This window comes from Hipposideros armiger, unplaced genomic scaffold (assembly GCF_001890085.2).
Source record: "Hipposideros armiger isolate ML-2016 unplaced genomic scaffold, ASM189008v1 scaffold_50, whole genome shotgun sequence".
NCBI classification, from domain to species: Eukaryota; Metazoa; Chordata; class Mammalia; order Chiroptera; family Hipposideridae; genus Hipposideros; species Hipposideros armiger.
Genome location: NW_017731400.1, coordinates 3,581,752 through 3,606,365, shown reverse-complemented (window position 1 = coordinate 3,606,365; position 24,614 = coordinate 3,581,752). Strand labels below are relative to the sequence as shown.

Sequence of the window (24,614 nt, the reverse complement as noted above, 5' to 3'; positions counted from 1 at the left end):
TTGTTGAAACAAAATTCTGTCTCTAATGCTTCTATGCTTTTTGGCATAGATCCTATGATTATGGTTTATAAAATATTCTCACCTCTGTTCATCTGTTTTCTGAGTAGTATCATGATTTCCCAGAATACTTAGTAAGTACACTTAATTAAAAAAGGCAATATTTGCCTTTGCTCTGGTTGCCATAAGATAAAACTCGGAAATATATTGGATAAATATATTACAGAAAGTTAATTCTCAGGAAAAATTATTTTATTTTTATTGGATATTTTGTAAGAGTAAACCATAGATGTGACTGGTATCTGTATTTTGTAACTGTATCTAGAAATAGTTACATATTCTATTCTACTTCAGCAAACCACTTTTGACTATACTGTAAAACTGTTAAATTATTTACCATAGTCCTCTTATGTATCAAATATAAAAAAGGCTAGTAGACTAAATTAATTTTATAGGTGAATTAAGTTCAAGTGTCCAGTCAGTATGCATCCATTTTACCTTTTCTGCATTGGTTAGTTGCCCAAGGATTCCAGTGATGTGTATATTAGTTTAGAAATTTTCCCACAATTCTCACCAGGGAAATATGTGAAAGTCACGAAATTAATTAAAAATTTTTGAAGGTTTTTTTGACTTATGACAAATTCCTGAAAATTAGGGCTTTCTAATGAATTAAGTTATATAGATAGTAAAGTCAATATATTGCTATAAGGTACAGTTTTAATAAGCACTTGGACATATTTGGCTCAAATGTGTTCTGTGTATTTTAACTCTCTTAAGTGATTTGTAATATTTAGATCTATTTTCCCTATGGGATTAGGTAGAAGTAAGACATTACAGTCAGTGAATTGCTTCTGGGTAGAGTGTAACATAAACAGATTTTGCTATAGCGAAGATTATAAAATATCATCAAAGAAAATGTGGACTGTTATGTTAAAAAAATTAAATCAGATTCTATAAAATTGTAATTGGGAAACTCTGCAACCCTCTGACTAATTTTAGCTTATCTGCCTTTCTTCCTGGCTTAGGCTTAAAACAATAGTGCTGCCTCTAAGACCTGCCTTAGTTGGGTTTCCTTCCCCCTGCCCCCGCCACTAGAGTCTGATTTAGGATCTGTGTTTTCTTTGCTGCACTTACTTTGGGCAGTGTGGGGCTTGAGGATGTGGATTGAGTATACTTTTCTTCCTACTTATTTTATTTTGTAATTTTTTACTATTTTTTTCCCCTCCTAGACTCACTGATTTAAGAGTGGTCCATTCAGAAACCCCCTTCCTTTATTTTTTCTTTTTCCTGATGGTCTGTGTCATATGCCAGACCTAGCTCATTGCCTCATAATTGTTGGTGTTGGGAGAGGTCATTTCTCATCTGCCTCACTTTCCAAATAAGTTTCCTGCTAGAAAGTGAGCTGGTTGGAGCAGAGGCCTTCACTAAATCTTGATCCCTTTCTGTTTTCGCAGCACCTAACAGAGTGCCTCACATACATCGTAGGCGTTTGAAAGTGAATGTTGGGTGAGAGAAAGGAAATGAGGTCCAGAGAGGCTGAGAGAAATGACACGTGGGAATGTATCGTATAACATGTTATAGTATCAAATTAAGATTTGTTACGAGAGTGCTCTAAAAGGCTTTAGAAAGATCAGGTATTTGTTATTACTATTAATGCAGTAGTAAATAATTATTCTTATTTAAAAATGAATTATTATTAGATAACATATATCCTGTATTTAGCTAGGGATGCTTTTCATTGTATGTAAAAGAACACCTAATCAATAGTGGCTTAAAGTAATGAAGATTTACTTTTCTTATATAAGAAAAAGTGTGGAAGTAGGTATCTGCCCTCAGATATTGGCTTCGCAGCTCAACAGTGTCAGGGCTATTGTTCTGTAATTTTTTTGGCCTTTCTTTCATGGTTGCTGTTGCTTTAAGGCATCACCTTTCTGTTGGAGGCACCACGAAGGGGCATGAACTGACAACAGCATCTCTTTATCAGGAAGTGAAAAGCCTTCCTTGAACACCTCTCTTCACTTCACCAGGAAGCTGAAAGCCTTCCTGGAAGCCTCGCAGCACAGCCGACTTCCCCTTCATTGTCATGGCCCAAACTGTTTCACTTGGCCGCCCATCACTGGAAGGAAGGCTGTGAATGTGCGAGTTAGCTGGTCCAGCCTAGGGTAGAGATGGGAGAAGGGAGATAGAGTTTGGAAGTAAGTATTGGGTTTGCTAGCCAGCAGTATATGCAAACGATATCATTTTGACTAGCCAAAATCCAAATATATGCTGCTTTTTATGGATACATTTTACAGGCAATATAGTCACCACCTCTCCGAGGGAGGTGATACCTTGTCTCATCCATGATGGCATCTACCTCAGAGTCCACGATGTGTGCTTGATGTATAGTTTTCTATATCAGGTCTGGTTGTAGCTGGTCCTCTGGTGACCTAAAGCTAAAAGAGAAAACCTATTGTCCCAGTGTACCCAGCAAACTACAGTGGATAAAGGAATAAGATAACTGTAATAAAACTTCTCACTTAGAAAAGGGGAGAATTAGAACTCAAAATAGTCACTGATCCTCAAACATACCAAACGCTGGCAGACATGAATAAAGACTTCCTCTTCTGGCTGTGGATCAAATTCCTTAGTAACCGATCTGCTGTCCTTGTTCATGTTCCCTGGGAGGCTCTCCTTTTCTCATCACGTCTTGATTACTATACTTACGTAAGAAGGCTTGGAATCGGGTAGACTGATTCCTCCCAATTCATTCTTCCTTTTCAAAGTCATTTTGCCTATTTTAGGGACTTTGCCTTTCCATATAAATTTTGGAATTAGTATGTCTACCAAAAACCATGCTGGGGTTTTAAAAGGAATTGTGTTAAACTTATAAACCATTTTGGGGGACAATTGACAACTATACCATGTTGAGTCTTTCAATCTATGAACATGCTAAGTCTCTCCAATGATTTTGTCTTTAATTTCTTTCAACAAAATTTTATAATTGCCAGCATACAGATTTGATACGTATTTTGTTAGATTTATACCTAAGTATTTCATTTTTTATGGAGCAATTGTAAGTGGCATTGCTTTCTTGATTTCAATTTTGCTTACTAATTGTTAATATATACAAATGTAATTGATTTTGTTGTTGTTGATCTTATGTTCTGCTACTTTGCAGAGCACACTTATTCTAGGAGCTTTCTGTTTATTTCAATTACAGTTGAAATTCAATATTATTTTATATTAGTTTCAAGTGTACAGCATAGTGGTTAGACATTTATATAATTTACGAAGTGATTCCCCCTGATTAATACACACCTGGCACTATACATAGTTTTTATAATATTGTTGACTATATTCCCTGTGCTATACTTTATTTACATCTCTGTGACTATTTCATAACTACCAATTTGTACTTATTAATCCCCTCCCCTTTTTCACCCAGCCCCCCAAACCCCCTCCCATCTGGCAACCATCATTTTTTCCTTTGTATCTATGAGTCTTTCTGTTTTGTTCATTTGTTTTGTTCTTTAGGCTCCACATATAAATGAGATCATATGGTACTTGTCTTTCTCAGTTTGACTTATTTCACTTAGCATAATACCTTCTAGGTCCATCCATATTGTCACAAATGGTAACATTTCATTCTTTTTTAAATGGCCGAGTAATAGTCCATTGTATATTTGTACCACTTTTTTATTCAATCATCTATTGATGGGCACTGGGCTGCTTCCACATCTTGGCTATTGTAAACAATGCAGCAGTGAACATAGGAGTGTATATATCTTTTCAAATTAGTGTTTTGGATTTCTTCAGATAAATACCCAGAAATAGGATTGCTCAGTCATAAGGTAGTTCTATTTTTATTTTTTTTGAGGAACCTCCATACTGTTTTCCATGGTGGATGCACCAATTTGCAATTCCATCAACAGTGTACGAGGGTTCCCTTTTCTCTACATCCTTGCCAACACTTGTTTGTTGATTTATTGATGATGACCATTTTGACATGTGTGAGGTGATATCTCAGTGTCATTTTAATTTGTATTTCTTTGATGACTAGTGACGTTGAGCATCTTTTCATATGTCTATTGGCCATCTGTATGTCCTCTTTGAAGAAATGTCTGTTCAGGTCCTCTGCTCATTTTTAAAATTGGATTGTTAGTTTTTTTGGTGTTGAGTTGCATGAGTTCTTTATAAATTTTGGATATTTATCTCATATTGGATGTATCATTGGCAGATATCTTCTCCTGTTCAGTAGGTTGTCTTTTTCTTTTTTTGATGGTTTTTCTACAAGCCTTTTGTAAATTCCTTGGGATTTTTCTACACACGTATTCATTTTATCGGCAAAAAAGAGACAGTTTTATTTCTTTCTGCTTTGTGTGCATTTTGTTTTCTTTTTTCCTTCATTATGCTGTCTAGACCTTCCTGTACTATGTTGAATATGACAGGTAAGATGGGACATCCTTGCCTGGTTCCTGATTTTAAGTGGGAAATAATTTAATCTTTCACTGTGAAGTATGATGTTAGCTATAGGATTTTGGTAGATGCTCTTTATGTGTCTGAGGAAAATACTGTCTATTCCTAGTTTTCTGAGTGTTTTTATCGTGACTAGGTGTTGGATGCATTATATATATTTAAAAATACTGCGAGGGAAACTGGACTATTCCTTTTGAATTGGAAATAGGGTAGTATGTGAATAATAGAATGATAAAGTCTGATGTTATCTAATACATGTAGTACTTAAGCATCAAGTACATTAACTTAAGCATCAAGTACATTATCTGGCTCTCAGTCAACATCACTTATTTCTCCATATGTAGGGAAAGATTTATTAATATAATTACATGTGAATGTTTTTCTTTCTCTTTTACTTTTAAAATAAGTGTTCTTTAATATAAACAGTAAAAAAGGTCCACTTAGTATCTTTATTGGTCTTGCCCCTGATATTGTTCCCATAAAATTGACCTTTTATTTCCTATCAGGGCAAAAATACCTCCATGTGGATAGAGTCATGGTCCAGTTTTACGGTGCCTTTCATTCCCTTGCAAGTTTTTTGTGGCAGCTATGTATTCTTATATTGTTGAGCAGCCTGCCTCTTCCGTCTCCTCAAAACTTATAGAAAAGAAGAAGAAAAAAAGGTGTTTACAGAAAAGTTGCAAGAGCAGTGTAGAAAATGACTTTCTTTTTCTAAGTCATTTGATAGTAAGCTGTTTACTTGATGCCTCATCACCCCACATACTTTACTGTTTGTTTCCTGTAACGTTATTCTCCTCCAAAACTACAGCACAGCCTTCAAAAATGGGGATAACATTTAGACATCACTACCACCTAATCCTTAGACCTTGTTCATGTTATTCCCAGAATGCCTTTTATAGTAAGAGGATCCATTTTGGGATCACATCTTGCATTGAGTTGTCTTGTCTCTTTAAGACTCTTTTAATCTGGACCAGTTTCTCTTTCCTTGTGTTTTTATCTTTGACATTTTTGAGGAGTGCAGACCAGTTATTTGAATGATTGACGATTGACTTGTGTTTGTCTGATGTGTCTCATGAGTAGGTTCAGATTATGCAACTTTGGCTGGAATATCTACACAGGTGATGCTGTTTTCCTTTGAGTTCACCCTATCAGGTGGCACCTGACTTGGATTTGTCCCATTACTGGTGTTAACTTTCACATTCACCTTCTTCTTGTGCACTGATCCTCCATGCCGAGTCACCGTCCCTTACAGATGCCAGCCTCAGCCTGCTCGTGCTCTGACACCGTCTCCCCCTTGGGTGGGCTCTGCCACCCACTGTGCCACAGCATGCCGCTCCTGTTCAGCCCCACCTGACATCTTTGTACTGAAATGGTACAGAAGGGCAGGGAGGGGAGGGTAATGCAGTGTCCTCTTATTTGTGATATGCTTCTTCAGTCCCTGTTGTTTGCTGTCTCACCTCTTCTTTCTACTTCATAGCTCTTTTCATGAGGAGTAGAGCTAATTTATAACATTCTAAAAGTAAAATGTAGTTTCCTTATAGAAAAATAGATGCCTTTAATCTGTGAACACATGTGCAGGCTTGGTTGTTTGGGGCATCATGAAAGAGAGAGTGCCTGTACGTGGTAGTAAGGACAGCCCCCACCCCAGTACCTACCCTCAAAGGGATAGTGCAGATTCAGAGTTTCTCAGCTCAGACTTTGGAGCCAAAGACTGATCCTGGCCTTGCCTCGTGATTGCCAGTTTAGGTTGGCTCTTTGCAGGTCACAACATCTTTATTTCCCTGTTTCCTCATCCATGAGATGGGAATTGTAAATACTTACGTCACGGGTCTCTTGGGGAGCTCAGATGAGATAATGTATGTGAAAATGCTTTGCAAAGTGGTAAAATGCTTTGCAAGTCGTAAAATGCTATGCAAATGTGGTTTTTATTTCTAATTTATTGCATAGTCAAATTGAAACCTATGGGAAATTAAGTCAAGCATTTTAATTGCACTTGTGACTTATAGGCAAATGCCCTCTGATTCATAAGGCAGAGAAGAGGTCAGCATAGTTTCACTTGTCACTGCCACTTTAAGACCATTGTTCTGTCACCATTACTCAGGCAAACACTCCTCTTTGAAGTCCTGCCCGCCCATTATACCTCGGACATATTTCCATCTTCTTGATGATTTTTAACCACAATAGTCCTCTTCACCCCAGTGCCTGCTGTCTGTCATCTTTGGTGATATCAGCACCATTGACCTTCTGTGTGTTCTTTCATGCACTTAGCAATTGCTTGTGACACAGTTCTGCCTACACACATCACTGTGTAGGTATGTTAAAGTGCACATGTTTAATGCTGAAGTTACCCTCCTCTCCTCTGACCTGCCCCTCCCTAGTGCTTCCATTTATGTTACTGCTGTCACTCTTTGAATTAGCCTTCTAGGTCAGAAACCTTTAATTTTTCCTAATTTTTACTTTTTTTTTTTTAATTGGGGAGTTGGGAGAGGGGAACAGTGTTGGGAAATTGGGAAGGGGAACCAGCCAAGTTGTTGTTCTTTAATCTTAGTTGTGGAGGTCACCAGTTACCATCTGGCTGCCCATCGGCAGCTTGTGGCCTCTAAGCTCAAGGTGCTGTGTTACAATCTTAGTTGCGGATGGGCGTAGCCACCATCCCATGCAGGAGTTGAACCAGCAGCCTTGTTGTTAAGAGCGCACGCTCTATCCACTGAGCTATATGCCGTGTGGTAGCTCAGCTCAAGGTTCCGAGTTCAGTCTTAGTTGCAGGTGGGCATAGACCACCATCCCATGCAAGAGTTGAACTGGCAGCCTTGTTATTAAGAGCTCATGCTCTATCCATTGAGTTATCTGGGTGGCAGCTCAACTCAAGGTGCCAAGTTCAATCTTAGTTGCCGGAGGGCGTAGCCCACCATCCAACAGGCAGTCTTGTTAGGAGCACGTGCTCTTACCAGCTGAGCCATCCAACCACCTGTTGGCAGCTCAGCAGCAGCTCAACTCAGGCGCAGCGTCACTGGCCCATGTGGGAATCAAACTGGAGGTCCTGTTGCTCAGAGCTCATGCTCTTAAGCTAGTTCTTAACCAACTGAGCCAGCCCCTGTTGTCATTTTTTGTATCTAGTCAATAATTAAGTTCTTTCGTTTTTGCAAAAGTTTATTTTCCACTCAAGCCTTCATTGCCCCATTATTAACAGCCTACTTCTAGCCCTTATTATCTAATCTCTGAACTATTGAAATAGCCTTCTTCAAGGCCAGTGTTAGAAACTTGGCTTGCCAGGTCCAAGCCTGGGCCTCTGTTGAATAATTGGATGAAGACCCTTGGAGACTAAGGCAGCTCTGAGGAGCCAGACTTTCCAGAGGAGTCAGTCAGATGATACAGAACATGTCCCCAGAGGCCTGTAAGAGCTTCCAGGTGGTGGGGATCAGGCTTGGGAAGAAGAGCCCTCTTGTCAGGCAGGCCCAGACTCATGACAGAAAGTCTCTGGAATCTAGGAAGACCTGATCTCTAGAACAGAAGTGGCAGTATCTAAATATAGCTGTTAGCATTTTGGTACATTTCCTTCAATCTATTTTTAATGCATAGGGTTTTGTTTTTTTCCTTTTACTTTTTTATAATTACAACTGGATGTATAAACTGCATAATGTCTGTTAAATGAAAGCATTTTCCATGGTATTTTTTAAAGTACATTATTATTATTATTTTTAAAGATTTTATTGGGGAATTGGGGGAGGGGAACAGCATTGGGGACTCGGGGAAGGGGAACAGACAAGTTGCCGTCCTTTTATTCTTCAGCTAGTTTTGGAGGCTGTCTCATCACTGGCCCATGTTGGTATTATTGTTGCACTCTTCCTGGGTGAGGCAGATTGTTCACTGGCCATTGGATGGCCGCTCATGCTCACGGCAGCTCACACCAGCTGCTGGCCACTCATGGTAGCTTATGGGAGCCCACTGCAGCCCCACTGCAGCCTACACCGTCACCGGCAACTCACAGCAGCCCACCTCCAGGTCAAGCTGTTGTTCAGCATCTTAGCTGTAGAGGACGCAGTGTCACTGACCTTCATGTGGGATCCGAACCTGGGCCCTGCTGTTCAGAGCTGGCATCCCAAGCCAACTCTTTTTTTTTTTTGAAGATTTTTATTGGGGAATTGGGGGGATGGGAACAATGCTGGGGAATTGGGGGAAGGGGAACAGACAAGTTGCTGTGGTTTTGTTCAAAAGTATAGTTGGGGAGGACGCTGCTTCACTATAGTTGGGGAGGACGCTGCTTCACTGGCCCAAGTTGGCACCATCATTGCACTCTTCCTGGGCGAGGCAGAGCAGTTGCTGGCCTCTGGACGGCTGCTCACCGCGGCTGCTGGCCGCTCGCGCTGGCTGCCGGCCACACACGGTAGCCCATGGCAACCCACTGCAGCAGGGGCTGCAGCCTATGCCGTCGCAGGCAACCCATGGCAGCCCATCTCCAGGTTGAGCTGTTGTTCAGCATCTTAGCTGTAGAGGGCAGTGTCACTGACCCTCATATGTGGGATCCGAACCGGGGCCCTCTGGCGTCCCAAGCCAGTTCTTAACCATCGCGCCACTCGGCTGGCCCCTAAGCCAACTCTTAACCAATGCGCCATTTGGCCGGCCCTACATAATTTTTTTTTTTGGGTGCACAGTGTTCTATAGAATGAAAGATTGCTGCTGTCTTGTTCCTGTTAGAACAAGATCCCCTGGAAGAAATACCAAATCCTCTATCAGAGTTTGACCCCAGCTTCTACTGAATGCATTTCTTAACTTTTGATGTTGACAAGACCTAATTGTCTGTTTGCCTCCTCATTTAGCCTGGATGCTTACTCATTAACATGTGTTCTCCCACCCTGATCTTTGCTTCTTTGTTTATTCATGCTTGCTCTTTGTTTCTTTCCTTTTTCTGTACTTTCTTCCTCCCTCCCTCCCTTTCTTCCTCCTCCTCTTCCATTCATCCACCCGTCACCCACCCACCCACAATAAGCATATTCTTTTCTAAGTCCTGAGCTCGGCTCTGGGATTTAAAGATGAATTGAGGGACTCATACTAAGGGGGGACATATTTATGAATCATGTTAGGATGTACTGCAAGCTCCTTTGTGATCACAGAGGAAGCAGTGCCCTACCCTTTCTGAACTATGGTATAGGAGGCTTCCTAGGGGAGGTGACATATAACTGAGCTGAGAATGATGAGTAGGAGTTTGATAGGGCAGATGAGTGGAAGAGTCATTTAGGCACAGGGTACTGAAATGAGTGGTGACGGTATGGCTCAAGCTTGTCTCTATTTTTGTTGTTGTTGTTTTGTTTTTTAAGCAGCTTTATTGAGATAATTCTCATACCATACACCATTTAAAGTGTATGATTCAGTAGATTTTAGTATATTCATAGTTTTGTATCCATCACCACAGCCAATTTAAAACACTTCATTACCTCAAATAAAATCTCTACATCCTTTAGTTGTTATCCCTCAGTCCTCGCAGCTTTCCAGTCCTAGGCAATCACCAATCTACTTTCTGCCTCTTTGGACATTTCATTTAAGTGGAATCATACACCATGTGTTGCTTTGTGACTGACTTCTTTCGTTTAGCGTGTTTTCAAGGTCTATCCACGTTGTAACATGTATCAGTACTTCATTTCTTTTTATTGCCTAATATTCCATTGTATGGATATACCATTTTTTATTTATCCATTCATCAGCTGATGGGCATTTGGGTTTTTCCCACTTTTTGCCTATTAGGAATAATGCTGGTATGAACGTTGATATGTAAGTTTTTGTCTGCACATATGTTTTTATTTTTCTGGGGTATATATCCAGGAGAGGAATTGCTGGATCATGTGTGAACTTTTTGCTTAACAATTTGAGAAGACTGTTTTCCAAATCAGCTATACTGTTTTACATTCACATCAGCAGTGTATGGTTCCAGTTTCTCCACATCCTCACCCACACTTGGTATTATTTTATTTTTATTTTTTTTATTCTCGCCATCCTTGTAGATGCGAAGTGGTATCTCATCATAGTTTTGATTTGCATTTCCTGATGGCTGTTTATGTTGAGCATCTTTTCATGTGGTTATGAGTTATTTGTATATCTTCAGAAAACTGTCTATTCAGATCTCTTTTGCCCATTTTTAATTGGATTATTTGTCTTTTTATCATTGAATTGTAATCGTTTTTTATGTTGTCCCTAGTTCTTTGAAGTAAAATTAAGACTAGAATACATTATTTTTGAATTTGTAACTAGAAAATAAGTAATGAAAATAAAATTGGAATCACCTAAAGGAAATAAAATTTAAATCTGAAAAGTAGATTTGGAGTTAGGGGATATTAATATTAATTTTAAAGGTGGTAACATTAATACATTTCACAAGTCCATTTCTAGTTAAATGATCTTAGTCATTTTATTAAGATAATTGCCTCTTTCTATGTATAGTGTTGTCAGGTAATTAAATATTCACTTCTCTCTTCAGGAAGTCCCAGCTGCTGTGACAAATGAGTAAGGTTTTCTAACAGTTCTTCTTTCCCAAATAGTTCTTTAAGGCAATATTGTTTCTTCTCTTTGTGGCTACTTATCCTTTGTCTCAAATTGGTAAACATATTTGTGATCTTAGAAAGTTTTGTACTGTCTTGTTGAGATATTGTTTATTAATATATGTTAATTAATTGAACCACAATTATTGGATGCCTACTAGGTATACAGCTGGTGCATTTTGTATCTTTCCAGAGGTCATTCAAAATATCTATCGTTGGTGTGGAATGCACACTGGCCTTAAGGCACTTCACTCACATTCAGTTTCATTATTTCTTTCATAGATCTTTGATGTTATTCTTAGCACTTGGAAGTCTAGCAAACCTATGCCTAGTCCATAGCTTTATTTTTGAGTTGGACCTTTCCACCCTTGGCGGTGTCCTATGGGTCTTTTTCTTTTGATTACCAATTGGTAATTGTTTTGATCTGGTAAGTTTGCTGGGTCAAACCTAAAGGTAGCTCTTGTATTAGAGATAATATTCAGCAGATAATCTGCCTTCAAGGAGATACTTCTGTACTCCAGAAATTAGTCCTGGAAATGTACTGTTCCTAGCAGATGATTTGAGTTATTGATTTGTGCTAAACAGTTGAAGGTTGTATATAATCTGAACAGATACCAGATGTTCAGCAAATTTACTAGTGAGTGGTTTCTTGGTGCTTATGATAATGTTCCTTGGCCAAATAGAACTCTTTTCAGTATATCATTTTAAAAATATTTGAGTCAGGAAGGAAATTTTCCATAGAATATGTTAATTTAAGGATACAATTGGACTGGTGCTCCGAAAAGCCATCTTTGCATTGTCCTGGGTCCGGCTCCCTACTCACTGCATCTGCCTCCACAGTGCGCCTCCCCTGCCGATGCGTACTCAGGTTGCTTTATTGCCAATCTCCAAACTTGGACTTTCTTTTTAATCTGCTGCATTGGATCACCGATGTCCCACTATGTCAGATGCAGCTGTGGACAACAGCTCCGAGTTCTCCACCAAGGACTTAAAGGAGAAGGAAGTTGTGGAGAAGGCAGAGAGTGTAAGAGACGCACCTGTTAATGGGAACGCTAATGAGGAAAATGGGGCAAAGAAGAGAAGGAAGATGATGTGAAGGAAGAGAATGGCGATGAAGGTGAGGAGGCTGAGGCAGCTTTGGGCAAACAGGCTGAAGATGATGGATACTGACACCAAGAAGTAGAAGACCGATGAGGATGACTAGGCAGCAAAGAAGGAAAGAGTTAAAAAAAATAAAAGAGGCTGCTGTGACCCTTTCGCCACCCCCCCTTCCCAGCTTGGAATCTGAACAACCTAAACATGGTCACCTTCTGGTAGAGAGGCCGGCCCAGCTGCCCACCGTGAGCAGAGCCACCCACAGGCGGCACACGCTTTGCACCACCCAACCAACACTGCTGTGTGAATTTGTAACAGGAGAGGAAAAAAGGACCAAACCTTCCAAAGCCCTGCTTCTTTTCTTTAAAGCACCTTAAAGAGGAAACTTTGTATTTTTAATTTACATTTTATATTTTTGTACGTATTGTTAGGGACAGCCGTTTTTAACCATCTCCAGTGACCAAACCAGCCTTTGGAGCGTTCTCTGTCCTGCTGACTCTGCACGTGGTGTGACCATGTTCATTATCTCAAAGGAGGGAAAAAAAACAAAACACCACCTTGTAAAAAAAGCAAAAACAACAACAACTAAACAATCTTATTCCCAGCATGCCCATGACCTCTTGTGTATGTACTTAGCTGTATTGTAAGTACTTGGTTTTATGAGATGGTTAAGAGGGCCAAAGATAAAAAAGTTTTTGTTTTCTTTTTTCTTTTGTCTTTGAAGTTGCTGTTTATTTATTTTTCGTCTGTTTGATATATGTGTGAAGCAATAAGAAATTTTATTTTGCTGAGTTCTAAAAAAACAGGACACAATTGTATTTTTAACAACTCTTTTGTGTGTGTGTGTGTGTGTGTGTGTGTGTGTGTAGTAAATTCTCAATAATGACTTATTTTCTATAATATCTTACCAAAATACAGTTTCAAATAGCTGCCAATAGTATATATCTTGTTCACCCAGTGTTCATTTATCCATACATGTAGATTTCCTTTGGTTCCTTGATAGCTTTCTCAGATGTCTCAATGGCAACCATACGGAGACAAGAGACTATTGCAATGCTCTAGGTGAGACGTGATGTTTGGTGGCAGTGGAGATAAAGAACAGACGTATTCATGTTACTTTGGAGGTAAAATCCTTTGGGAGATGTTGGATTTGCTGTAGGAGATGGTGAAGTGAAAGGAATGATTAAAGGTAACCCCTAGATTTCTGGTTTCAGCGTTTGGGTAAATGCGCCATATATGGAGATGGGAAAGACTGGAAGAGGTTAAGGTTTAGTCACTTGATTGTTGGCCCTGAGATTGCTTCCTGACTTCCTTGTCCTCTGTATTGCATGGAACTGCACTTCATAGTCTTAATTACCTTTTGGCTTTTGTGGGTAGATTTGGCCAACGGGAGACACTGATGGAAGACTGAAGGATAGGAGTGGGGAGAAGTTGGGGTGTTTTTCTCCCTCTCTTTTTGCTCTGGTTTGTGTCTCAGGAAGTGGCACTTTCATTCCTGTGGCTTTAGTTCCTATCAGACAGCTCCTCCTTTGTCATCCTGGCTCCTGATGGGCAGCGCACGCCATCACTCTAGCACCTGCCAAATGATTACAGCTTCTGGGCTCTTGAGCCCTTAGGCTGGTCATGATTTCCTGATGTTACTCATCTTGGGGTTGCTTCACCATTCCCCATTTGGTGTCTTGGCTTTTCCTTCACCCATATAACCACACTTTTGTGTTAATTTTTCATTATTTTAATGCCTAGACTGGTTTCTGTGTTCCTAATTAGAACCTTATGAAAATTTGAGAGTTCAGTTTTGGAAATGATTTGTGTCAAGTTTAATATTTCTTTGGTGCACTCCAGTGGAGATGTAATTAGGTCAGTTGCATACTGAGCTCAGATGGAAGTATGAATTTGGGTATCATCTCTCAGCATAATTAGTATTCAGAACCATGAGAGGAATGGCTGGAATCATCTAGTGAATAGATGAGAAGGGAACCAACATCTAGGTCCTGAGGAACTCTAATTCAAGGAGGGCAGAAGGGGATGGATCAAGTAGAGAGGCTAGGGAGGTGAGACGGACATAGGAGAGTGATGCTGTTGATACCGTAAAGAAAGGAGTGTTGAACTGCGTTGTGCTACTGTCTATGCATTTAGTATCGGTTCCTATGATGAAAGTGGTTTCATGGAAATGGGGAGTGGTTGAAGGTCTTCACCAAAAGGAAGTGATGGAAGAGCGAATGAAGGGTAACAGTATGTAGAGCCAGTACAAAGAAACAGTTCTTTTGAGATGTTTGACTATGAAAGGAATTAAAGAAATGGGGAGATAGCAGGAAGATTAAGACAAGCTACAGTTTTTACAGTTGCTTTTTTACTTTGAAAATACTTAATTTTTGAATAGGTTCAAAAATAAGTTACCGTATTTGCCGGCGTATAAGACGATTTTTTGGCGCTGAAAAATATGCCTCCAAGTGGGGGGTCGTCTTATACGCCAGGTACACTTCAGATAGACTGCCCATAGTGCTTGCCCCGTGCCATAGTGGCCTCCCGATGCCCGCCCACTTCATTCCACATACCGTTCAGGCATCAGCAGCGCTGCTGGGTGTATGCTCGGCTGTTATGCGATTTTGCTGTTATGCGATTTTACCACACTCGCAAAATCGCACACAGCCGACCATATAACAAACTCTGTATTTTGAGTGGAAATGTTAGGGGGTCGTCTTATACGCCGAGTCGTCTTATACGCCGGCAAATACGGTATGCAAGGGAAAGTCTTCCTCTTACCTTGCCTCCCCTCAATTCTGTTCTTACTCCTTCCTCCCAATTTCTATCCATTGCTGTTATTTGTTTCTTGTATACATCCAAAATTTTTTATGCAAATAAAAGCAGATGTGAATATGTATTCTAGATTTCCAGTGGTAGCATAGTGTATATATATTTTTAGTGTCTTATTCTTTTTTCTGAAAAATATGTCTGGAGATCTATGTTACGACTTAAAAATTATTCATCCCTTTTTATTTTTTTGTCGGCATCTTTATAGGAGTCTCAATTCTGAATATACTAAAATGTCTTTAACCTGTAACCTTTTACTGTTACAAATGATGTTGCAGTGAATGACCTTGCACATGCGAAGTTTGTTTACAGTAGGTGAAATTCTTAGAACTTCTTGGTCAGAGGATATGTGTTTGCCTTTTGGTAGATGTTGTCACACTGCCTCCGTAGGTGATGTTCTTTACATTCCCACCAACACAGCGGGCGAGTGCTGCTTCCTCACATTTACAACAGCGCAGTGTGTTTTTGACAATATAGGAAGTGAAAAATGGAACAGTTTTTTCCCTTATTGCAGCTGTAATTTTCATTTATTGGGAATGGGGTTGAGCATCTTTTTGTATGTTCAAGAGCCATCTGTGTTTCTTTTTTTGTGAACTCTCAGTTCATATTCTTTGCCCATTTTGGTTTTTTTTTTGTGTTGGATTTTGATTTTCTCAATTTTGGAGTTTTACTTCCTGTCTAAGGGCCTAAAAGCTTCGTGTGGCAGGAGCATAACCTGCAAGATGGGCGTGATGAGCAGTGGCTTAGGGAAGAGGTGTGGCGACCAGATCAGGAAGTGCCTGCCCAAGTCTTTTTGGTTTGTGCATCGCCTCTTAGTTTATAAACCTATTTAAAATGTGGAAATGGAGACCCTATTAGGGATTCTTTAGCTGCAGTGACTTCTCAAGTAATTATATGTCAGGGTCAACAGAGCAATTTAATTTGAACAGAGGGTGGGAATATCAGCAATGTTCTCTTCTACATGGTCAGTAAAGGGTCTGTGATGCCCTCTGGTTTTGATTATTACCAGGCCTACTTAGCTATGTAATTAATTTTCAGTAGTTATTGGTAGAGTTTTTCCAACTATTGCTTCTCATTTAAAAGAGGAAAAAAAAATGCTCTTTGCCCTTCATACAGTGAACAGAGTTCAAGCTGACCCATGGTTTCTTCATTTGATTTCTGCGAAGAACTCAGCAAGATTAGTTTGCCTCCACTATCCGAAAGTAGAGCATTCCTATGAAATCTTTCCGAAGCCGAAATGGAAGAAAATGAAGCAGCAATTACCACTAATTGGTGCGGAAAAGTTTTTGAGTTTTCTGAGACTCCAAAAACAACATACCAAATCCTAACAAATAACACCTAAAATAACACTAACATACAGTAAAAGCGCTGCCATTTTTGATGCTCGGGGTGCACGCTGCCTCATAATAGCTTGCTGTAAAGCAAATGCTGAATGCTATTTTTGCTCTTTGCCTTTTTTTTTGTGTGAAAGTGAAAATCCTCTTTGAATTTTCTTGGTTAGAGAAAACAGGTGTTCATGTAGGTCTTTTGTACATGTGAAGAGTTGTAATGCAAATTTTTGAAAAGTGGGGGATACTTGTATTTTAAAAGCACAAACTGGCTCTGCGAGTAACCTCCAAGAATAAGTGCTTCCGCCAGGAGCTCCTATGTTCTCCTTCATTCAGAAATGCACAATCACCAGCACTATACAGTGGAGGGTTGTCGTGAGCGGGACGACTATCAAAGTAGCAGTCTCACACACGTTTGTGTCTTTCCACCATGTCAGACTTTTTATTAGAATACAGCCATGGAGCTAGTGTTCCTGACTCAGTTTCCCGCGGGCATTAACCAAGGCTCCAGCCAGAGGACAGCCTCCAATAGTCGAGGTTGAGCGATCACACACAAGAGGGTCACACAGGTTTGCAAGCAATAGGGTTAGGCAAGGTGAACAGAGTCTTAAGTCTCACCAAAGAAGGACGAGAGAAAGAGAGTCCGGTGTTCAGCAAGAGTCCCTACTCTACTGGGGTGCATAGCGCCAGGCGTCAGGCCGTGCTGGTGAGGCGGTGAGGAGGCGAGGCTTCAAGGGCTCCATCTGGACCAGTGCAGGTGCGGCTGTCAGCTCCTCGGTTGCAGCCTGAGCGATGAGCTGTCAGAGAGCTCTGATTTTATGCTCGAGACTGAGTGCGGTGCCCCCATCTGCAGCCCCATAAAGCTCATCTCCAGTCCCATAAAGCGGCCTAGATGGTCATACTCCATCCTGCGCCTGGAGTTACCTGGTTAGGGCGTTCACTGGGTATGCCTTTCATGTGACGCTCTGGCATGACGGTCACTCTGTGACTGACATAGCTACCAGAATGATTAGAATCCATTTTGTGTTCATAATTAATGCTCTATATAAGGGTCAGTTCTTGTTCTGAGTATTTCCGACTGGAAACTGTAGGTGCTCTTTGTCAGTCTGTTTTTTCTCTCCTCTCCTACTCCTTCCTGTTTCTGTCCCCTTCTTCTTCTCCTCCTTGTCCTTCCAACCCTCTGACCTTAACTGGCTAGCGGGAGAATACTTTCTCATGGATCACTTTCATTGCTTTTGTAAAGAGATTCTGAAAACATGGTTACTCAATGCTGTGTTTTGCACAGTCCCTCTAAAAAACAACAAGTGAAATGTAGAAGAAAAAAATTAATCCACTGACCTGAATTTTAAATTTAATTTCGCCTTTTATTGGCTTTAAGAAATTATTTTTCAAGATGCATCTTAAAGGTGCTTTTATTTTATTTTATTTTTAAAGATTTTATTGGGGATTTGGGGGGAGGGAACAGATACGTTGTTGTCCTTTTGTTCTTCAGTCTAGTTGTGGAGAATATTGCTTCACTGGCCCATGTTGGTATTATCATTGCGGTCTTCCCTGGGGATGCAGTCGCTCCCCGGCCATTGGACGGCCGCTCACAGCAGCTCACGATAGCTCACGATAGCTGCCGGCCAGCCCCACTGCAGCCTACGATGTCGCCGGCGACTCACGGCAGCCCCGCTCCAGGTGGAGCTGTTGTTCACCATCTTAGCTGTAGAGGGCACAGCATCACTGGCCCTCATGTGGGATCTGAACTGGGGCTCTACTGCTCAGAGTTGGCGTCCCAAGCCAACTCTTAAACAATGTGCCACTTGGCCGGCCCTTAAAGGTGCTTTTAAATTTTCTTATTAAAGCATACTCTATTCCCTGAGTTTTTGGTAGGCATTCAAAGATTTGTATTAACACAGGTGCATACCCTGGTATGATTACGTGTAGTGGATATTTGTTTTGTGGTAACTCCCCTCCACCCCCACCCCCCCCACCACCAAGAAAAAGCAAACAGCTGTTGGGTCCTAAACATACTTTTATCCCTCTTCGTTCTTAGTGAATTTTTATTTATATCGGTGTGCTTAATTGCCTTACCTAAATGTTTAGATTTACTGTTTTATGCTGCTCCTCTAGTTGACTTGCAAATGGAACAGTTGTGTAAGATAAATGTTTCGTTCTACTGAGTAGTGTGGAATTATACCATCCCTTGTATAATGCCATGATGACGCAGAAGCCTGCAGGGTGAAGGGAAGATGGGTTGTTAGGGGAGTCAGCCTGCACTTTGGAAGGCAGCTATGCTCACCACTATACCACCAACGCTCGCCAGCCTGCACTTTGGAGCATTGATCCTGCACTCACGAATTCTCCCTTTACTCTCATGTCTCTCACTGATAGAGAAGGCCAAGAGCTGACGTGTTCAAGATCTTGGAAATTTTGGAAATAGCCGAGCAGCTCCTTTTGAAGCCTGATCATTAGTCTTTTTAGAAATACCATAAGGCAACCTCAAGGCCATGTAATACTTCTATATTTTGTTTTTGGATCTTGTCTGCACTATTTTTGATCAAGATGCAAAGAACCACTAATGAGGCATTCTAATTTCCTTAAATTTACAGTCCCTAGAGTCAGTTTTTCTGGATTTCTAATCCTGGCCTACACTCTTACTGTGTGATTTTAGGCACGTTACTTTTCTTAGGCTTCGATTCTCCCTCTGTAAAACTGGAGCAAAAAATGAACCCACCTCAAATTGGGAGGATTAAATGGAAAAAAACCCCAAATAAGCCCAAATTTGACATGCTTGGCTCATTGCTGAACACATAATATGTACTCTGTAATGTTAGCCATTATCATTATTGCTAATCACATTTTTATTATGTTAGATTTAAAAGTAACATTTATCTAAAGAAATAGTTTGGAAAGTAAATGTGTTTCGATGAAAACAATAGTTTGTTTTTCTATCCTCACGTTCAAAGTGGTTGATGTGTCAATGACCATTATTTTACTGGTTCAGTGAGTACAAAAAGCTTTTAGCAGTGGGGAGAAAAGTTCCCTGGAAAATGTATATCAGACCACTGTTTTCTTGATGGATCACAGCAGGAAAATAGTTTATGTTCTCACCTTAAAATGAAAGAACACTATTGACTCTAAGCTCTATGGAAAAGGAAACTTAAAAAAAAGTAAAAAGGCTTGATTAGTTTTCTTAAATGAAAAAGGCAACACATGCTTTTAAAAATTCAAACAATACAGATGAATATAAATTAAATATTAATGTGTCCCTTCTCAGGATTAAAATTTATAAAATTATGAAAGTAATGTCCATGCAATTTAAAAGAAGAAAAGACAAAGAGTATAAAAGGTGCACAAACGCTGTGTTGGGGGACAACTAAACTTTCCTCCTACTTCAAGGACAAACACTTCAGATGATTTCATATATATGCTTCTAGAAATTTCTTTGCTTAGAACAGAATTTCTCTTTTCCTTTTTAAAACACAAGTGAAATACAAGACCTACTCTTCTGCACCTTGCTTTGTTTCACCTGAGGATATAACAGATATTATTATAAATCAGCACTTGCAGATTTATCTTGCTTTTTAAACAACTAAATGGTGTTTTAGCTGCGGTCTCATAATTTATTTAACCAACCTCTTAATATGTAAGCTTTCTAGTTCTTTTTTATGCCCGTAAATCTTCAATAAGAATTTAAAAATTTACATGTGTATGTGTATATATTCATGTGTGTGTATATATGTGTATAAATATGCGTGTGTGTGGTGCACGTATCCTGCAGCCATGTGTAGGAGAAATTGTGAAGCACGTTAAAATTGCTAGCAGTTCCTATGTTACATTCTACTTTCATCAGTGCAGACTGCTATCAGCAGAGGAAGAGGTTGCCAGTTTCCCCTTTCCTTTGCTAGCATTAGGTAGTATTATACTTAATATTTTCCAGTTTGATAGGAGAATATAGCATCTTATTTCATTTTGCGTTTTAAAAATTCAGAAAGATCAATGTATATCAGGATAAATTCCTAATAGAGCAAAGATCTAAATGTGAAGCCATGTGTGTATTAGAAGAAAGCATGGGTGAACTCCTTAGTAATCTGGGAGCAAAGGAAGCTTTCTAATTATGACTCAAAATCCAGAAGCAATAAGAGGTTGATAAATTTGATATTTGAAATAAGAAAGTATGAAGAAACTATAAAAGAGTAAAATGACAAAGTGGGGAAAAATACTGTAACTTCTATCATAGATAAATAATATCTTCCATGTATATAGTATGTTTATGTATTAGTAAATTAAAATTTGAGACGAAAATGACTAGCGCTATAGAAAAGTGGGCAAAAGATATGAACAGATGGAAACCTGAAAAAAACCTACAAATGTTCCTTAAACATATGAAAAGATGCTCAGCTCATTCGTAATAAGAGAAATGCACATTAAAACCTCACCTGGCATTCTGTTTCTCACCAAACTGGCAAACATACACAAGTTTGATAGCACACTCTGTGGGCGATGCCAGGGACAGAGAGGCAGCCCTATGCCTCACTCATGTGGGTGCAAAGTGAGACACCCCTTGTGGAGGAGAATTGGACAGTATGTAATAGAATTACATGCGAATTTGTTCTTTGACCCAACAATCCCACTGTTTTGGACCTGATTTCAAAGATAATCTGGGAGAAAATACAAAATGATATATGCACAGTGCTGTTCATTGCAGCATTATGGTGTGATCATGAAAGACTAAATAATCAAATCTTGAGGTCTAGATTCCACCTGGCTAACCTCGCATTTCCTAGGCTTCCACACCAGTCCTGATATCCCAGCTCAGGCCATGGCAATATGTGGCTAATATGCACATGAGTTCACAGTGCTGTGGGCCTGATCTCACAGTAGGTAGAATTGTTTTTTGGGTCCTTTCCAGGTTTTTGCCTCCAGGGGTGGTGCCTTCTTACTGCCTTTCCCTTGCTCTGTCCATTCTAGTCCATCTTCCTAGAGAGTCCTCCTTTCCCGCGAGGGCCTTTCTGTAACACTACTTCTCCCTCTCAGGCACTGGAGAACCTCATATGGATGCTCTGATTAAGGCAAGACTGTAAGGCGTTCACCTCCCCTTCTCAGATGTTTAATCCAATAACCAACTCATCTACTAGTGGTCGTAAATTCGAACACTTATTTTCTTTTGGGTGGTAAAGTTCTGGAGAGGTTGGCCTTCTGGTATATCTTGACTTTTCTAGATGGTGCCGCTCCAAGGTAGACAAGCTAAACTGACTCTTTTCTTCAGTTTCAAATGCATTTCACCCCATCCTGCCTCCCATGTTGATATTTGAAGTTAGGATGTATCTTAAAATTGATAAGAACATGAATATAATGCTGCACTCCTCTTGAAGAGCTGTTGCAACGTAGATCGTGTTTCTTATAGTTGATGACATCTTAGCATTAGAACCCAGGTAATGTGTTCATAAGAGGGCAAAACATGTAGAATCAGCATTCTTTATTGGCAAATAGGCATACTCGATTTATTTTTCTCCTCCCCTTTTGTGCTGAGTTTGTTTTCTGTGTTACTTAGTAGAAGAGGGCCTTTGCTCAGTGATTGTGGGTTGGCACAGAGCAAGCGAATACTCAGGATTGAGAAAGGAAAATGAAAAAGTGTGAGGGTCATTTTATCCTTTTGTTAACAGTACTAATATTTATACGTATATCTTTCTTGAACTCTTAGCATTTAACATAACTAATTACTCCTATTTGAAATGCTTTCTTCTCTGCATTTCTATTACACCATGTTCCCTAGTTTTTATCCTCTAGACTTATTGGCTGCTCCTCTTCAATGTCCTTGTCTCATCTTAAATTGTCTACCAGACCTTTGAATGACCCAGTGTTGTCTTCTACCCCCATACACTCTCCGTAGGTGAACTCATCCATTCCTATAAATTCAGATATCTTCTATAGGGTTTTGATTCTCCCATTTGTGTCCCCAGCCTGAAAGACTCCCCCGAGCTTAGGTTTCATATACAAATGGCTGATCAGTATTTCTAGTTGGATATTTAATAGGGATCTCAAATATATATAGTGGTCCCATCCACCCACCCCCCCCAAAAAATCCCCTATTGGTTGTCTAGTCTCCAAATCTGATTCTTTCCAAACCCTCCCCATCTCAATAAATGGCACTACAAACAACTGATGCTCAGGCCAAAATCCTTCCCATGTGCTTAGGAATCCTACTTGATTACTATTTTTTTTTTAAAGATTTTTTTATTAGGGAATTGGGGCAGGGGAACAGCATTGGGGAATCAGGAAAGGGGAACAGACAAGTTGCTGTCGTTTTGTTCTTCAGTCTAGTTGTGGAGGACGTTGCTTCACTGGCCCAAGTTGGCACCATCATTGCGCTCTTCCCGGGCGAGGCAGATTAGTTGCGGGCTGCTGGACGGCTGCTCATGCTGGCTGCTGGCTACACACGGTAGCCCATGGCAACCCACTGCAGTAGGGGCTGCAGCCTACGCCATCGCCGGCAACCTACCCCAGCCTAGCTCCAGGTTGAGCTGTTGTTCAGCATCTTAGCTGTAGAGGCCAGTGTCACTGGCCCTCATATGTGGGATCCGAACTGGGGCCCTCTGGCGTCCCAAACCAGCTCTTAACCAGTGCGTCACTTGGCTGGCCCCTTGATTACTTCTTGCATGACTCATATTTAATCTTTCAGTGACTTCTCTTGATTCTACCTCCAAAAAAAAAAGGTCTTCCTTCTGATCTTTGCAGATTCCTTCCCATTATTTATTATTTAAGTCCCAATTCAGATTTGAACTTCTAAGGGAGACTGATTTGATCAACAAACCCCCCAATTATTCTTTGTCCATTATCTCTTTTATTGTCTTAATATTATTGACGGGTACCTGAAATTATCTTGCTTGTTTACCTGGTATTTATTTTTATCAAACTCCCTCCTTAAGACTGTAAACTCCTTGAAGGTAGAAACTCTGGTCATAGCCATATCGCAGTTACCTAGAATGGAGTCTGGCACGTAGTAAATCCTCTGTGTTTTGGTTGTTGAGTGACTGATTTATGCTTGGAACTAGAACAGTCTTTTGACAATACTAAATAAGATGTATTAACCCAAAACTGAGTTCAGAAATAATTGGATAAGAAACTGTTCATTGGAGAAGAGACATTCTCTTTTGAAGATGCTTACTAAAAAGTTAGGTAATTTTGTGGGCATTTGGGTATATCACAGGTTTCCTGTTGATTCCAACTACTAGGTGACCAGCATGGTATTCACTTTATTTTGAAAGTCAGTACGTTCCAACATGGACAAAATTCCAGACAAAGTAGAATGATTTGCCTTATTTATTGCTGAAATTCTCCTTGAGAGGGCTTTTGTTGAAATATGGTAAGAGTTGTCTGATGGCTTTAAGGAGACTGAATAGAAGAATGTGCCAGGATCCTAAGCTGGCATCTGGCACAGATAGTTCTGACTTTGGTTTTGTTTGTTTCAAATAAATCCACAATCTCTATATTTTCTTATCATTAGCTAACAGACATCCATGATTTTTTCTTATCTACATAATACATTGCTTATAGTTTTGCTTCATCTTTCAAAATTCAGCATTTGTTCAGTAAATATTTAATGAGTATCCACCATTTACGAGACACTAATAAGTGCTGGGGATATAGCTATGAATAAGGTAATGTCTCAAATTAAAATTTGTTAAATAAATTGGTGACCTTCTTGAAGCTTATTTCAGAATATTATAATAGCACGGCCTTCAGAGCTTTAGGAGGTTGGTAGACGTGCCATGTACATGTGGTCTCACACCTTATCCCTCTGTCATCTTTCTTATCGTACCTATTTGCATATTGTTTCATGTTTGATGGCTGTTGGAATGCCTATTCTGTGCCCACCACCATGTTAGGCCCTGGACATTCAGAGAGCAGCAGATAAATATGTTCTCTTCAGGATCTCTTAACTAGTAATAAAGACAGATGGAAAAATGAATTCTTTTAATACAGAATTGTCAAGTGCCAGAATAGCCTATGCACAGTCTACTCGGGGAGTTTGAAGAGGAGGCATCGAACAAATCTCCAGCTGAATCGAAAGGATGAGAAGGAGTTAGCCAGATGCACAGGCAGGTGAAGGGGTTTATGAGTTGTCATCCCATGAAGAAAAGAAATGTGTTTTAGGAATTCCAGGTGGTTTGGTGTGGCTGGAGGGAGAAAGGAATATTGAGGTTGGGGAGGTGGCGCCCCCTGGACATGCCTTAAATACCACTGTGAAATCATGGGACGAGTTCAAGAGTGCTGTGATCAGATGGCTATTAAAGGAATATCTTTCCGGTGGCGTTGTGGGGAATAGTTTGGAGGGAACTAGAAGAGGTAGATGAATACTCATCATTTCTGAGTTTGAGCAGGGAAGTGACATAACCAAATTTGTTTT

General features: G+C 40.1%; 1 protein-coding gene and 1 pseudogene across 7 annotated transcripts in view; both read left to right on the top strand.

Moving 5' to 3' along the window:
• CDKAL1 (CDKAL1 threonylcarbamoyladenosine tRNA methylthiotransferase) overlaps positions 1-24,614 on the top strand; it is a 667,723-nt gene that overhangs the window by 106,382 nt on the left and 536,727 nt on the right. The gene's annotated exons all lie outside the window — the stretch shown is intronic.
• On the top strand, positions 11,926-12,189 carry LOC109381643 (prothymosin alpha-like; annotated as a pseudogene).